Raw genomic sequence first — 13,607 nt, 5'->3', positions numbered from 1 at the left:
AGAGCTGTAGCCATCTAGGAATTGAGTCTGAGACTATTGCTTTAGCGAAATCAAGGGCTGAAATAATGCCACAGGCTGAAGTAGGTTCCTGAGAGGAGCAGATTTGTGGACTGGAGCAGAGTCAGTAGCTGGAGCAGGCTCTGATGTAAAATCCTAGACTGGAGCTGAATTTTGGTAATCACAGGCAGAATAGCGGTGTGTAGACAAAACAAACCGGATGGCAACCCACAGGGCAGCTGACAGAGTGAGACTTACAATGGCCTTGCCAGTTGAAATTGCTGAAACAGCCATGCTTGAGAGAACTGAGATGGCTGTGGGTCTCAAGAGTGGCCATCATGGGAAGAGCCTCTGAACAGTAAATTATGACACAGTTAGGTTCTGAACCGGCAGCCATTGACTGGATGAGACTCTACAGCTGAGGCTACAATGGGCCAAGGCCTAAAGAGTTAGTTCAACCAAAAATGAAAACTCACTCACTATTTACTCTCACTTACTGTTAGCGGTTCCAAACCTTCATACTGTAAGTTTCTTTCTTTTGTTTAAAACAAAAGAAGATATTGGGAAACCAGAAATCCACAATGCATGATCTGTAAAATGGCAAGTGACCCTCAAGAACTGCCATGGACAAGGGTGGAATTAATGTTTTGTTGAATCAGTTATTCTGTAACGTGAGTGAGGCAAAGACAAACTGGGTGGATCTACAGTAAGTCCAGTAAAGATTTATTAACAAACTAAACCAGAAAAAAAAATCACAGAGAGTCCCAGGCAAAAACAAACAAGGACCTGGAACTCAAGTAGGGAAACATAAACAACTCAGACCAACAATCCCTGAACAGCCATAATCGAATACCACATCAAAATATCAAACACCCCAAATGTAGGTATATTCACTGATACCTTCAAGTCCACATATCCGACGTATTGATATTTCAAGATCAATCCATTTATCTTCACTTCCATCTCTTTCCTGCTAACGCATCCTCAGTTAGAACAAAATGGCTCTGATATTCTCCCTCAGAAAGACTCTTTATATAATATGCAGAGAATGGGTCTCTCTCCATGCAAAGTCATTAATTTTGCCTTTCTGGTTTAGGATTAGATCAATTTAGATCCAATTTGGCTGTCCCTCGATCCCCGAGAGCAGGGGGGGCCCAGAGCTGGTGCTAATTCACTCTTGCTGTACTCAGAGGCCTGTGCAAATGAAGTGAGAACATTATGATGAATGATCCCTCTGATGGCAGCTACATTAAAGCGGCATTAACTAGCATTCTGCCCAAAGCCCCTGCCCACAGCACAATCTAACTGCCTGCCTCTGTCACTTATTCGTTCTGCACTGCATTTTGAGATCCTGTTTTTATTAAATGAAAATGTTAGGATTCGTCAGAGGTCTCCTTCTTCTCCATCTCTGTATTCACTCTCTTCCAGGCCCTTGCCCTTTTCCCCCCTCAGCCCCCCCTCTCTTTCCCTGTGTGATTAAGAAAAGAACAGGGCAGGGAGAGAGCTTTGAAGGGTAGAAATGAACTGCTCTTCTCTGTTGGGCTCCCTGATTGCGAGCTGGTCATTACCATATGATTATTAGTGATGGACTATTGGCCTCCCAGATATTCCATTATGAATCAGCTCTCTGGGAGCTCATTAGAGGTCTGCGTTTGGGCGCTGTCAATCGGGGTCCTTCCTACAAGGAGCCGTCTCAATCAGCCCTGAGCATGTTTTTTTTTTTAATAAGACTCCTGAACTTCACGTCGGGACTAGAAGTCACTGAATGGATAAATAACAAAATGTTGAAAAGTTATATTTGTATCATGCCAGCTCATGAGGTAGACATTTTCAGTACAATGATCAGGCTTTGCAGTCTTGGACTGATATAATCTATGGGTTTGTTTTCAAGCATAAAAATAGTGATTATTGACCTATATTTGAACTATATCATTCAACCAACCCACCCATCCATCCATCCATCCATCCATCAAAGTCTGTCAGTAAGTCAATCATCATTTTCTTTGTTTATTTAATTTTGATTTAAGTTTGAAGGTCAGTAAGATTTTCTCTTTTTTCCATTCAGAAATATGTTTTGAATTAAATAAGCAGCTTTGGTGAGCATATGTGACACATTTACGATAAATAAACAAATCTAACCATAAGAAGAGTGAAGATATGATCTTCACCGCTGGGAACGGCAGTACTGGCCCACATACATGCACATATGCATACACATACCTCAACCATGATGCATTCTCCTTAGTACTTCGGCTAGCAGATTAGCGGGTGCACATGCCATCTCGCTAGTCTACGGACATTTAGGCCCAATACCAGTTTTTTTTGTACCCCTATCCTCCTCATTACCCTTTCCTTTGGCCCTTGAAACAGAGTGTGAGGGGAAAGGGTTTAAAAATGTTGGGGAGTATTCTGAGAAATTTTTGTACCCTTTGGTTTCGAGTGTGCTCTTAAAAAAATCTTCGTTTCAAGAGCTATCTAGCCCTTCCCCTTAGCCCTACGCCTTCAAGGTAAAGAGAATTTGGACACCATCCCCCACCCCTTTACGTGAATGCAAAAAATGATAGGTTGGGATAAAAAAAAAGGCTAAGGGGTAGAATAGGAATTTGTCCTGAAAAATGAAAGTTGTTTAATAATATTTTGATTGTGATGTTTTTGTGTTTTGTTTTAAAAGAGGAACATTAAGGAAAATATTACATTGTATGTGGAAATATGGACAGCAAACTTGTTTTAAATTTTTTAACTTCCAGTACCTGTTATTGGTTGCTCCAAATAGGAGGTAGAGCCTGGCCTATAAAAAAGGAGGCCAGACTCCAAACCAGTGTTTTGTTTACCTAGTCAGCAAGCGAGTTACTTGGGTACCGTGAGCAAATTTTAGTGGTTATATTCTGTAGATACATTTATTTTACTTTTTTGTATATATATTTTAGTCTTTTTGATTTGTTTATTTGATTTATTTTTCTTGGGACTTTTTGTCTTTACTCTTTTAGTACTTTGTATTATTATTTATATTTAGTCACTTGTAAATATACTCTCACTTCTTGTGGCTTCTACGACAATGTAAATAAACATCACTTGCACTGACGTGCTTTCCTGGGTGCACCATCATTTTTTGTGGACCAGGCCTTAATATGACTCCCAGACTGGATCTAGACAGGTTCGGGAGGATTGACTGTACCATAAACTTAAATTATGCCAACTTTAAACTGTATACATGTAGAAAAATGTCTTCATGTTCGTATATGTGCATGCATTAATATTTGATAGCAATCACCATATCTATTACAATATTTCAATTAGAAACAATTCTGTTGTTTACAATCATTAAATGTCTTGTCCAGTGTCTGAAGAATCATCGTCTGTGTTATTAGCATTACCATCACTCCATTTTCTCTTTAGTTGTTCTTTTGTTGATTCTCCGCTCTCTCCCTGGCCTGCTGTTGCTGGTGTTTGTTATTCAAAGGCAGGTGCATCCATCATCAAAATGCAATTTAATTTTTCTTGTGCACTGATACTCCCTCTCTCTCTCTCTCTGTTCTGTTCTCCGTGGTGTTGATAAAGTTGCTGACTTCTGCCTATCCTCTAGATGAGATCGATACCTGTTTGTTTACGGTTATAATAACACTGTTGGCCCCTACCCACAATGACTGTTTAAGTCAAGGTTTTTTCGTGCGCTACATTTTAGTGCTTAGAGTTTTTTGAGGCTAGGAAGATGGGAAGAAGAGAGGGAAGAACTCTCTGTTCTATATGACTTTGATCAGTGTTTCAAAAGTGTAAATGTAATGACTTCGGTTTTGACACCCAGGGCAGATCTAGAAACATTTGTTTATATTTATGGGGTGGCAAAGAATTTTCATTGTCAGCATTTATAATAAAAATGGTGAGTGTGTTAATGATAAATGAGCATTTACGTAAGTTTTGACTGGTCTTTCTAGTTGGCTGTTGACTTTAGCCTTTACTAAGTACAACCTTTTATTTTTAAACATACAGTTGACACAGCCAACATGGAACAATGCCACAGTTAGCTTTCACCACTGCTAGTTTTCTGGCATCAACTTTGTACTCTTTGTGTTGCATTGTGTTTTTTGCCATCCCAAATTTTGCCTTAGTTCAGCAATAATCAGCTCTGATGAGTGAACTTGTAATTGTATGAACACAGCCAGTCAATGTTGTTTGCCAATTGTGACAGCCTGGCAACTTCACTCATACCCCTTAGTGGCTGCTATGAATGATTTCACATTTAAAAGGTTGCATGCAATGCCTTTAAGGTGTCGAACGATTGAGACTGTCACAAAAAGCTTGTTCTGGAGGAATTTGTCAATACTAAAAGTGAGTTAGATCAATGGTTCCCAATCACATTTATGGAGCGCGCCCCCTAGCACTGCACATTTTGCATGTCTTCTTTGTCTGACATTTTAGGTCTTATAGACTCTACTAATGAGGTGATGACCTGAGTAAGATGTGTTTGATTAGAGAGACATTAGAGAAATGTGGGATAAAGTGCAACTTTTTTTTTTTTTTTTTAAACTATGACCTGGGACAATTCCAAAGATGCGTTTTGTACTCTGGTGTTGGTTTGATGTGTCAAAGCCCATTTCCTTTACACTGCATTGTGTTTCCTGCCATCACAGCTTTTGCATTCGTTCAGCTTAAATCAGCTCAGACGGGTGACCTTGCAATCACATGACCTTAGAAAAACACAATTTGTCAATGCTGTCTACCAATCTTGACAAAGCCTGGCAACTTTCCACAAGCCCCATAGTGGCTGCCGTGCATGATGTTGACTGCCTGAAATGTCTTCAAGGTGCCGGACGCATGTGTCTGTCACAGAAAGCTGTTCTGGAGGAATTTGTCAATACTAAAAGAGGTGAGTTGAGAGGACTGAAAAAGAACTAAAGGTGAGAGAGAGAAAAAGGAGAAGAGAGAAATAAATAATCCATGACTTTGCCGTCTCACACAGATTTCCCGACCCTTAAAACCAGTCATCCATGTTTTAAGAGGTGTGGGTGCGTGCCACAAAACCGCCCTTCATTCGAGCCTTCCTGGTTATATAGTTCTTTCTCCATGTTGGGCCCCTTCATTGATTTCCCCCCCTCAGCTGACGTGTTTATTGTTTCAGGGCAGGAGTACCGTCAATAAACCATAAAAGAGAGAGAAAAGAGGGTGCAATTGAAGACATAAGGGACATAGTAAAATAAAAACATTGAGATTGAGTGGCAAAATGGCCTGTTCCGACCGCGACCCTTTACATCGTTTGTTTTTCTAAAAGCAAAGAAGAGGATATTAGCGCTTGAGGAATGGGGCCAGACATCATCACCTCTTCCGAGAAAGGCAAACAGTACATCAAGCTCCTATTGCATGCTCGTCCAGTCCGTTCGGCCCAGTAAAATCATGTTTACCCAGCCGAAAATGGCACTCGCGTTGGTAAACAGCCTTTTTGTCACCAGCATGTCGCTATAGCAAGCAAGCAAGAGCCAGTTGCCATACATTCTTCGTAATTGTCCTCAAAATGATGGCTGTTGGCCATTCCACTGTTGCTGTGACAGGGAACAATTCAGAAAAGAGGAAGGGAGAGGGTAAAATTTTCATTCAGCTTTCTTTTTTTCCTGCCTGTCTTTTGATTATAGCCATCCCTTATTAAAGTGCCAGGCCGTGAGTTGTAGAAATATATCAACCCTATTGAAATTAGCTGCAGGTCTGAGCTGATTTTTTTTTCTTTCTTTTCTTTTCCCGCCACCCTCCAACCCGGCTGATGGCGGAGCAGATGAATCAGCAGCATGGGCTCTTAAGAGATGCCAGGCTTAGACTGGAGCAGGGGAGAAGGGTGACAGAGGAATCTGCTACACCATTAATTACAGTAATGGTGATGCAGCAGGCGGGAAAAACGGCTCACTGTATAATGAGCTTCGTGAATAAAACTCACTCTCCATGCCTTGTGCCCAATAAAAACTGATTAGGCCACGTATGGATGGAGTGTTAAAGGTCTAGTTGATATCAAGCGATCAAATTCAAACTACAAGATATTTCTATGCTGTATGGGTAGTTAGGACAATGACATGAGATTTTTTAGATTTTTTTTTTTAAGGAACATGAATTTATGTCTTATGTTAGTTTGTACCTAACTAAAGGTGAAAACGCATCAGTTGGGCATTCACTTTTGTATCAATCAGGTTTACATTTATACCTTAAATGTACAAATTATTACCTAAAAAGTTAAAATATAGTTTAATTCATTCATTCATTCATTCATTCATTCATTCATTCATTCATTCATTCATTCATTCATAAACTCTTTTATTTATAGCATACAGGCATATTTATACTGTACAGTACCTTAAAATAACTATTTTAATTAAATGTTACTGCATATGTTAAATGCTATTGTCATTTTGGGCCTAGATATGCAATTTTGTAGGTGTCAAAAATAGGTCTAAAATGAATAAATATATATTGCATTTTCCTCATATTAAAAAAATTCAAGACTTATTTATGTTAATAAACATGTACATACATCTACTGATTTATGTAGGGATAGAGTTTTAAAGGTCTAGTGGGGCATACACTTTTGTATCAGGTTCTCAATTGTATCTTAAATGTACCAATTAGTACATTTATACTAATAAAGTTTTATTTATTCCTTAAATGGTTGGTTTGTTGGTTCGTTCGTTTGTTTGTTCGTTCATTGTTTGGTTCGTTGGTTCGTTCATTGGCTCGTTCGTTCATTCGTTGGTTGGTTTGTTGGTTCATTGGTTCGTTTGTTTGTTGGTTCATTGGTTCATTCGTTGTTTCGTTGGTTGGTTTGTTCGTTCATTCATTAATACCGTACAGGCGTACTGTAACCAAAAATAGCTATTTGAATTAAATGTCACTGTATATGTTAAATGCTATTGTCTTTTTGGGCCCAGATATGTATTTTTGTATGCGTCAAAAAATTTATAAATATATTTAGCCATTTCCTTATATCAAACACAATTTTGAGACTGATTTAAGTTAACCATGAAACACTGAAGTTATCTAAAAGCTGAACAGATCAGGAATTTGAAAAATAGAACACCTTTCAAATGCATTTGGCAGGTTAAGAGGTCAGTTATGCATTAAGTTAGAAAGAAATAGAAGTACAGCACTTTCACAATGCATTGCATGTGTTTAAAGAGAATTTATTAGTCTGTCAGCGGAACTCTTCTTTAAAATGTGTTTACTTCTTTAGTGCTGGGCAATGATTAATCACAATTAATCACATACAAAATAAAATGTATATAATATTTTCTCTTGTGCTGTGTTTATTAATTGTGTATGTTTATGAAAATATTGCTGAGCCATGATTAATCACACCCAAAATATTTTATATGGTTTATGTTTGTTTATTATGTATATATTTATGATATGTGTGAATACAAATGCACACATACATAAACATATTTGCATACATTTATATACAAATAAACATTTTCTCAAACATTGTGTATTTAGTATACATCATAAATATACATAATACACAAACATAAATCATATAAAAACAAACTTTTATTTTGGATGTAATTAATGACTATTAATATTTTTTATAAACCAAATGTAACCAACTTGCCCTTTTATTTCTATAATTATTAATATACTAGTGTCATTGACCCAGTCATATGGAAGCAAGTGTGTCTGGAAGCCCCAGCACAGCAGCCAGCTGTTTCTCCAGTGTCAGGCTAAAATGTGTAGAGTAAAATGTTTAAATAAACACTCAACCCTCTTCTCATTCAGTAGTATCAGCCACCCTCGGTAATTGCACCAGCAGATCTTACAACCAACTCTGTGAAATATAAATGATTGCTATGAAAGTTTAATTAACTTTATGTAAGCTTTCCCTCCGCTGGAGACCTTGGTTAATATTCTAAGATCGCAAATGCGTGACCTTGCAACGTATGTTTTACCGAACTAATTTCATCAAAGGCAACTGGATACTACAGTGGGTGCTCAGAATATTCAATAGCTCTGATTGGCTTTAAACATCCAGCTGTGTTTGGTTGGGGGAAGATTTTGCTGGATTATGATGTCACAGATCACTGACCCTGAACATTGCTTTAGACCTGGAGCTTACTTGAATATTAATTTCCAATTGCTTTTCAAATCAGTAGTATAGGCGATCCTTAAATGCATCATGCTGCTTTTGCTGAGATTCTAATGAGGAATGAAGGCAAAAAAAGTGTTATTGATGTATTGCGTTGTAAGTACAGCACAGAACAAGAGTCAAATTTAATCCCGCTCACTTTAGAGAGTACAGCGGAGCAAATGTGATGAACTTAGAGTTCACGTATAAATATAACAAGACGTTAATTCCCATTTCGGTTTCTTTAGAGCGCAAGATGTAGGGTTTTTAAAGACTTGACCTACTCTTGATTTGCAGCGCACATCAAGTGAAACACGAAAATGAGCTTAGCGCTTTAAATCTTGAAATGAATTTAGCACAGCATACATTGCTAATTAAGCCATTAAATTGGCTGACTTTTGCAATCAGACTTTAACCTTTGTAATAAATTTAGAAACATAAGGAGGGAAAAAAGAGAGCATGGAAATAATTTGCTCTTAGATGCGAAACTAGACTGTGAAGAGTAATGTCATTACGATATTGTGTTAAAATCATAATTAAAGCCTCCTTATGTTTATAATTCTTAATATGGTTCAAGTCAGAGTGAGAAATAATCCGCATTAGGACTTTAAGACAGTGGTTTTCTGGTGCAGTCTTTTAGCTTTTAACTTGATTAAGTATTTATCATGACCTTTCGAATAAGCTGACCTAACCCAAGCAGGCTTGATCTCGCAATGAATGTTCTGGGTTCAAAGCAAGTTACATTTTATTGACGCTATCTCTGGCATCTCTTAAGTGCGCAGTAATGCACTTACAATCGAAGTTTCTGGAGAACTGCACCAATCGTTTTTCGTTTTCTGCCTCTTCTCTGACCGTCTCTGTCAATGAAGTGGCAAAGAGGCCAAAAAAAGTGTTATTGAGCTGTTATTGAGTCAGGTATTCGTGCTTTTAGCAGTCTGATTCTGCTACTGTACTGTGCATGAACTGGTTATATGTAATCAAAGTAAGAAATAAGACCAGATTGAAATTCTTTTCAAAACATCTTTCTTTGGGGAAAAAAGTGGTTTGAAGGATAGTGGCACAGATAGTTTAAGATTTAAAGTGTAAACCATATTGTATGCTATAGTGTCTGCATCACAGAAATGACAATTGTTGTGGTTTTACAATCTAAAATCAATTTAAGTGGTTTATTCTGCTGAAATACCTCCTAGTTATCGTTTATCTAAAAATAAAAATTCTGACAATTTTCCCTCATGTACGCTGTTAAAATAATTGTTAATTGACAGCTTTTGTATTTTCTGTTTATTTACAGTTGTGAAATGTATTATGGTACTTTGGTCTCTGCTCTGTTGACTGTTAACATTGACAGGTCAGCTCTAAAGTTTAACAAAGTGACTACTGTATCATTGATACTTTTTAGTAGTTTGAAATAATGGGGAATAATATTAGGAGAAATAAATCTTGTATTGTAATTGTATTGTACAATTGTAATTGTATTGTAAAAATGTTGTATTGTAATACTGGGGTTCTCAAACTTTTCAGCCTGCAACCCCCAAACTAAAAGTGCCAGTGACTCACGACTCCCTACATTCCTTGGTGGTTATAAAATACAAATGTTGCTCACACAACAGTAGACCTATCTTAAAACCATTATTATAACCAATAAAGGGGTTTAAAACAACATTGAACTCCACTAATTTACACTGTCAAAAAAAACAAAAAACAAAGTGCAATTGTATACATACATATTCCGCATTAACCAGAGCATATTGAAAACACAAAAAAGTGCAACAGACTAATGTTGCATTCACGCCAGACACGGAAGAAGTGGCAAGCGTGTGTGATTACATGTTAAGTCAATGCAAAGAAGCGGATAGACGAATAGATATCCTGCAGCGCAATACGCGCGAATGAAGTGGTGCGAATGAGGCGGCGTGAATGACGGGATTCACGCGAATGAAGCAGTTTGAGATGACGGTTGTTGTGATTTACATGCTTTACGCTCGACATTTGTGGACATTTGCATCACATTAACCAATCAAGAGCTTGCTCATATAGGGGCGTGATTATGACGTAGCGCCTGTTGTTGGTGTACCGGGGGAAAATCCTCCTGCCGACACCGATCAACAGTTCATCAAAGTGGGCTCAGCTCAGACTGAAGCCCTGCTGAAAGCTGCCATCATCCAGCACAGTTTCTGGAGGAGTTTATGATCCCACAGTGCTGAGTGCACCTCTGAATGGATCTACTGGACTTATAAAGGGTGAAAAACAGTGTCACTTTGTTTGGAGCCGTGTCTAAGGCACATAAACACAGCTATTCTTTCAATGATATGCATGTTAGTATCGAAGCTAGAGTGACCGGGCAAGCAGAAGCCCAGCCGGTAACGCAAATCCGTGTCTATTCCGAAATGAATTTGACGCACGAATAAATCGGACGAAGCGAGTAAATTCCAAACGTTCACTTGTCTATTAACGCGCAAATAGCGAGATTTATCCGCACATGGCGCGTCTGGTGTGAACACCATAACAATCATACGCTATAATTTATATAGTCATTTATTAATTTGTTTAATTTAATATTAACCTCACCTAATGAGACTGGTCAACCGCTTCGAATGTTATCACTCAATTAAATGGGCATTATCAGTGCTTATCAGGTGATAGATATGGGCTAGCATGTGATCTGTATGTGCTCTATAGCTGATTAACCATGTAAATTGATGATAACAGCCCTCTGAACCTACCGGTAGGCACAGAAGGCCCCTACTGGTCCATATCTATCAGCTGATAACCACTGATAATGCCCGTTCAATTGAGTGGTAACATTTGAATTGGCTGGACTGGTGGGCACAAGGTTTTCAGCAGAAGTGTCTATTCTTGGTTTCATTTTAAACACAGCTACTCAGAGATCATCATCAATATTCAGATGTGACCTGTATTTATTTTTAATGTATTTGATTGCCATAAAGGTGTCACAACCTGGTGCTATAAAATCAATCTGCTGCAGCTCACGCTATTCTGTGTTTTTAATTTAACATAAACAGACAATCCTATGAAAAACAAATGAGAAGGCTAATGGCTTTTATTTGCATGTTGTTGCTTTATGAAACTATTAACTACATTTTTGTGTGGGTTATGGATAAAATATGTTAATTCTAATAGTTTTATCAAATTTATTTGACTTTTGTAAATGACCAAGCGACGCCCACTTTGGGACCCACTGGTGTAACATACAACACCAACCCAACAATATATCACTTTAAACCAGGGGTCACCAAGCCTGTTCCTGGAGAGCTACCTTCCTGCAGAATTCAGTCCCAACCTTGATCAAACACACCTGAACCAATTAATAGTACCTAAAGCGAGTTTGGTCAGGGTTGCAACTGAAATGTGCAGGAAGGTAGCTCTCCAGGACCAGGGTTGGTGACCCCTGCTTTAAACTAATAAAAAGTGTTTATAAAAGTCACTTTTTAAAAGCTTTTTAAGATTAAAAGTCAATTTAAAAATCTATTAAAAACATGAATCACAAAATATGAAAATGTGCCAAATTACGGATTGTCTTTACAGCGTAGTTTAAAACCAGTGTGACTTTTTCTTTGGAAACAAAGGCATGTACAGACGTTGTTTTGTTTTTTAAGATTATGAACTCACTAATTTACCTTGCTATAAAAAAGAAAGCAAAAAAAAGTATTCTATATATATACGTATACACAGATTTGGAATGAAATTAGTAAGTAAATGGTTAATCTTTGTCTAAACTCTTCCTTTAACTTGTATTTAACCCCATTTAAACCCATTCTATTTTCTATTTTTCATCTGCTTTGACTGCCTGTCAAAGTTTGGCCCATGAGGTGTTTGAAAAATCGAGCATTGCACATCAATCAGAATCGCTTTACCCAAAACCTTCCACCCAATCATAGCAGAAGCACTGTGATGGCTTCTTTACCACCGTGAAAATGCAGAGACAACATTTCTCACTGCACTCTACACAGTCCTGTGGCTGTCACAATCCAGCACTGAAGGCTCTATAGATCCAAACCGATGTATTTTGGATGTGAACTGTGGCCATTGGCAGCATTCACAAGTGTAAATAATGTCAATCTAAATAGCAATGAATCAATTGCCACGCCATTCCTTTCTCATCACTCACTGGCAAACACTACACTCCACACACTCAGCTAAAGGACTGGTTCTTTCCTAACATGAATGACACCATTGCAATGACTCATGAGTTATACACATTCAATTGCATTCTCAAAGCTCCAATGAATACCAATTATCCCAGAGTTTTTGATGACTGTTGGCTTTTTTATTTCTCTTTTTTTTTTTTGGAATTGCTTTTTAACGACCAGAAAATTGAATTTGTGAGTAACCCGTATCCCACAGTGTGGTCCAATTTCCCATCAAGCTATGAAAAACAGAAAATTTCGATACACAGCCTCCCCACCAAGCATTTCATGGTTCTCGGCTGCAATTTTTGTTGAAATTACCAATGACTCCCCAGCGATTAGCTCAGTCAATGCACACTTCAGAAGTTCAAAAGTAATTTCACTACTTACAGTGGCACTGTAACTAATAGCCTGCCGCCTCAATTAATAGTGACCTCTGATTGCGTTTGAAAGTTTGTGACACAGCACTGTTTTTTTTCTTCTTCCACACTCCCACATACTGCTGGATGTCGTCTGGATCTGACTCTCATGCTAAACTTACTGCAGCTTCAGTTACTCCTACGACTGCTGAGAATTTCCAGTCAATTCTGCTATCACAAACTTGTTTAATGCGGGGGTGTTTTTGATGTGCGTGTTTCAATATTGTTTGCAGAACGCTTTTATTGGTTTTCATCATCAGCATCAGGGTGATCCTCAGTGAAATGTCTTCAATCTGATCTCACTCTCACTTTTCCTCGCTTCAGTCTTAATTCAAATATATTTATATGGATCATCTTAACTGAAATGTCTTTGATCTTCATCATCATCATCCTCCTTATTACATAATAGCTTAAGTAATACTGTTTTAGAATGACGTTTGTCTTTATTATCTTTCATTATCTATCCTCATCATCATCATCATCATGTCTGGAATATTTTGATTTGAATAAAATAATAAAAAATATTCATTAGTTGAAGTATTATCATCATATTCTTGTTAAAGTATCTGTAATCATCATTGTGTAACATCTTGATTCTAATTTTCTTCCTCAAACATTATTTTTACCGTTATTTTTTTCAATACCTTAAAAATAATTTAAATGGCAGTTCATCTCGCTGTGGTGACCCCTGATAAATCAGGGACTGAAGGATAGTGGGTGAGCAGACATCGTTTTAAATTCGACATCCTGATGCATCCTCAATCATCTTCATTTTCATTATCATATTATGATCATCATCAGTATTAAATATCTGGATGTTAATCATTATTTCATTACGAAATGGAATCACAAAAATATCTTCATTATTATCTTCATCTTTATTATAATCCTCCTCCTCCTCTTCTTCCTTAAAGAAATGTATTAATTCTGATCTTTATCTTTCTCCTCATC

At 37.6% G+C, this 13,607-nt stretch overlaps 1 protein-coding gene and 1 long non-coding RNA gene across 3 annotated transcripts in view; both read left to right on the top strand.

Moving 5' to 3' along the window:
• Positions 1–13,607, top strand: part of unc5da (unc-5 netrin receptor Da) — a 357,691-nt gene that overhangs the window by 123,201 nt on the left and 220,883 nt on the right.
• The window catches only part of LOC141379840 (uncharacterized), an 88,438-nt gene continuing 77,729 nt past the window's right edge, over positions 2,899–13,607 (top strand). Inside the window, exon 1 of the long non-coding RNA XR_012396697.1 lies at positions 2,899–2,983. This is a non-coding gene — a long non-coding RNA (uncharacterized lncRNA). The remainder of the gene's footprint in view (positions 2,984–13,607) is intronic.

The sequence above is a fragment of the Danio rerio genome, chromosome 21, assembly GCF_049306965.1.
Source record: "Danio rerio strain Tuebingen ecotype United States chromosome 21, GRCz12tu, whole genome shotgun sequence".
Taxonomy (NCBI): Eukaryota; Metazoa; Chordata; class Actinopteri; order Cypriniformes; family Danionidae; genus Danio; species Danio rerio.
This window is presented reverse-complemented; position numbering and strand designations above follow the sequence as displayed.